The sequence below is a fragment of the Pteropus alecto genome, unplaced genomic scaffold (genome assembly GCF_000325575.1).
Source record: "Pteropus alecto unplaced genomic scaffold, ASM32557v1 scaffold839, whole genome shotgun sequence".
Taxonomy (NCBI): domain Eukaryota; kingdom Metazoa; phylum Chordata; class Mammalia; order Chiroptera; family Pteropodidae; genus Pteropus; species Pteropus alecto.
In genome coordinates, this window is record NW_006442520.1 from 84,529 (window position 1) to 89,222 (window position 4,694).

Genomic DNA, 4,694 nt, shown 5'->3' on the forward strand with positions numbered 1-4,694 from the left:
AAGTAAGGGTAAATAAAGGGAGTCAAATAAATGGTGACAAAAGGAAATTTAACTTTGGGTGGGGAACACACAATATAACATTCATATGACAGACTATTGAATTATATACTCAAAACCTATATAATTTTATTAACCAATGTTACCCCAATAAATTTAATTTAAAAAGAAAAAGAGTTCACAGTCATTTATAGCTTTTTTAAAATTTCTTTTTTTCCTACATCGAAACATATTTCTCTGTATTCTTTACTTTTTTTCTTTTTTGTAATTTTCCCAGGTCCATAGAGTCATCTATTTCATACATGTCAAAAATAAAGAGATTGCGATGTGTGACTTTAAATAAGTATTGGTCTTTACTTTCAAAAGATAAATAGTAAGCTCTAGATAACCTATGTAAATCCTACGTAAACACTAATGATTTAAAATAAAATGCACAGCAACCTACAAAAGCTAATTACTAAAACAAAAACAAAAACAAAAAAACTTCTGCAATTAATAAATGGAATGGAACCTAACTTCAAGGCTTAAAAAACTGTACTTTATAATCAATCATGTCTAGCAATGGGCTTTGTCTCCTCTATCCTTTTATTCCCTTACTCTATCGAATCAGATATTCAGAATCTGTATAGGGAAAAGATAGCTGATAAATAATTATCTTCCAATGTGAAAATGGGTTATTTCAAGCTGTCAAGTTACTTTCGCACCAACTGTGCTACATCAGAAATATTTATATCTTTCCAATTTACACACCTCCTGTTAAACAATAAAATGGAAACGTGAGGCTGCAGCTGCTGGGTGCTATAAACAGGGTTATTAGGAATGACTGCTCTTACACTACGTGCAGTCGCCTTTTTTTAGTATATCATATTATCAGAAAATAGACAAGTGAGAAATTATAAAAATTCAGTCAATGAAAATCAATACAGGATTTTTACATGCCTATTTAACATAAAATTAGAGAACACATTTTATTGCTACTCAGACAAGGGAAGTTCGAAGACAAATCACTTGTCTTTGCTTTGCAGTCATTCTAAGTAGTTCACTCTATTTAATTAGTATAAATGAAAATATAGAAATTTAAGGTGAAATTCAGAACCCTGAAAATTAAAAATTAAAAAATTCAATATGTGAAAATCAAAGAAAATAAAGGTAATGTGGAAATTAATAGAAATGAAGAAAATAGTAGGTTTGATACAAAGGCTAATTACTAAAAAAAACTTCTACAATTATAATATTATAATGCGAGAAACAATATTATAAGGTTTTAATATTTCAAATATTGACAAAACAGTAAAGTTGTATAATTATATGATACTAATGTATTATGGTACTATGTGCAATTATATAAAACGTTCTAATTTTAAAAAATTAGGATGTAGTGTTAATTAGCCAATATTTATAAGGCAACAGATAATCTGAATACATATTTTAACTATGGGAGGAAGTACTAAAAAATATACAAAGTTCTAAGATTTGTGCTTTCAAAACATTCTCAAGATTTTATTACTGTTATATTAAATATGTAAACTTCATGTTCAGAACCTATTCATTTAAAGTATTTGTGTGTGTGTGTGATTCCACATGCTGTAGTTTATTTATGTACGTCAGAGTTCATTTACCAGAACATACAGTGGAAGGAATTGAAAATCTTAGTAAATTGAATGACTAGGCCCTGCACTTTATACATGCTTTGAGTTTTGATATCTAAAAATAGTCTATAATTCTATATTTTTGTAGAAGATTGATGTGGGGTATCATTTAAAATGATGAAGAGAGGTTAAAAACTGTTCTAGTCTCTAGCATCAGAGAAACAAAGTGTTTATATTGACAGAATTTTTCATCTAGAGGGCAAATAAAGGAGACAAGCCACTAACCTCCTTTCTCTATGGCTGTGTTACACAATTACAAGTAAGTTATACAATAATTTCTTGAAGAGTGAGGAAATGACTTCAGTATCCTTCTCAACGAAGTGCCAACACCATAAGAGTTGACATAAGAGTGTGATGAGATTTATTTGTATCCCTGATATAGTCCAACTTTCAGACTTATAATAGGAAAAAAGTGAAATACAGACAGAGGACTTGGTGAATCAGCATAAATTTAGATCTATATCCTATATCCATTACCTTTCCATACACCATGCTGCCTACCTATTTGTTTCTGTCCTGGTTTTGGCTTCTACAATAATGCATAAATTCCAAACAAAGCATGCATGCTAAAAACTAGGAGCACTGTATGGTAGCACATATAACACCAAACCCCACAGCAAGTTTCATGGTATGTATGTCCCTCTGAGTTGAGAAAACAGTACTGCTCTCCCAGTTATCATAGAATGTTTTCTGAAAACCAAACCTTATATTAAACTAATCACAGGTTTTTCCTTAGATATCGGCCTATTCTCTATCTCCTGATATGGCTTCACATGGCACTCTCTGCAAGCATCTAGTCAGAAATTACCTTTGCTGTAAATCTTCAGGCATCTGACATCCCCTGCTTATACCTTGAGGTTGCCCAGATAAATCCTGGGGCTGCTTAAGGGCATACAGCCTGGGTCCCCAATGTGCTTCCTCCCTCTTCCTTTTAATGTAACTATTGGTAGACCTTTTCAGAGGAGAAAGTGAAAGGGCCTCTTTCCTTTAGAAACACTTAGTATGAAGTCTACCCTCTTAACAAATTTTTAAGTGCACAATACAGTTCTGTCAACTACAGGCACAATGTAGTACAGCGAATCTCCTCTCCCCAGCTGTGGCACCCACCAGCCTACTTTCTATTTTTATGATATTGACTAATCTAGGTACTTCATATAAGTAAAATTACAAAATATTTGTCATTTTTGTTACCAGCTTCTTAAAAGTAGCATAATGTCTTCAAGTTTCATTGATATGGCAGCACGTGTCAAAATCTCTCTTTTTAAGGCCAAATACTATTACATCATATGTGTACACCACATTTTCTTTATCCATTCATCTATCAATGCACATTTAGATTGTTGTGGCTATTGTGAATAAGGCTGCAAAAACTATGAGAGCATAGATATCTCTTTGAGATTCTGATTTCAATTCTTTTGGGAATACATACAGAAATAAAATCGCAGGATTATATGGAAATGTTATGATTGATTATGTGAGGAAACACCAGACTGTCTTCCATAACAATCGTACCATTTTACATTCCCACAAGCAATGCACAAGGATTCTAATTTTAGCATGTTCTCCTCAATGTTTGTTATTTTCTGCATATATGTGTGTGTGTGTGTTTGTGTGTGGGTGTGTGTGTATTCTCCATTCTGAAAGGAAGATTGGTATTTTTATCATGTGATATTTCTTATTTTAGTGGTATTCTTTATCACATTGGTAAGAATTAAAAGTATTCATCTTTCGTATGTGGAATTTGTATTAAAATAGCCATTATTAAGTATAAGATACAAACAACCATTTCTCTCTCAAATGCTAATAAGGACAATAAGGACAAGATGTATATGTGTGTCTGTGCATTCTAATATTATTTGTAATGGGGGGAATTTTAAATGCTCAGCAAAGAGAATTTTGATTCATTATAGCACATCCATAAAATGAAACCAATTTCAGCCATTCAAACTGATACTGGTTTTGCATTTTCCTAATAATAGCTAGTAAAGTTGAGTATCTTTTCATATATCTGTTGGCCATTTGCATGTCTTCTTGGGAGAAGTGTCTGTTCAAGTCCTCTGTCCATTTTTTAATTTGATTGTTTTTTTGTTTTTGAGCTGTATGATTTCTTTGCACATTTTGGATATTAGCCCCTTTATCAGAGGTGCTGTTTGCAAATACCTTCTCTCACTCAGTTGATTGCCTCTTTGTTTTGTTTATGGCCTCTTTTGCTGTACAGAAGCTTTTTAGTTTGATGAAGTCTCATACTATTTTAATAATTGTCACTTTGTAGTATAATTTGAAAGATTGTGATACCTCTGGCCTTCTTCTTCTCAGGATTGCTTTGATATTCAGTCTTTTGTTATTCCAGAAAAATCTGATAATGTTTTGTTCTGTTTCTCTAAAAAGCTATTGGGATTTTGACGGAGAATGTATTAAATCTGTATATTGCTCTGGCCATTTTTAACTACATTGATTCTTATAATTCATGAACACAAAATATCTTTCCATTTCTTTGTGTCTTCTTCTTCTTTTAATAATGTCTTGTTTTCAGTGTATAGGTCCTTCACTTCCTTTGTTAAGTTTATTCCTAGGTATTTTATTGTTTTTGTTGCAATTGTAAAAGAAATTTTTTTTCAATTCTTTTTCTGAAATTTCACTGTTAGTATATAGGAATGCAATGGATATTTATACATTGATTTTGTATCTTGCAACTTTAGTGTATTTGAGATACCATCTCACACCTGTTAAAATGGCTGTTATCAATAAGGCAAGTAATAACAAATGTTGGAGAAGTTGGGGAAAAGGAATCCTCATAGACCACTGGTGGGAATTTAAATTGGTACAATCACTATGGAAAACAGTACAGTGCTTCCTCAAAAAATTAAAAATATGACCCAGCAAGCCTTCTTTTGTATATCTACCTGAAAATTTTGAAAGCATTTTTTCATAAAGATATATGCACTCCTATGTTCATTGCAGCATTATTCATGGTGGCCAAGATATGAAAACAATCAAAATGTCCTTTGCTAGATGATTGGATAAAGAAGATGTAGTACATAAATACAA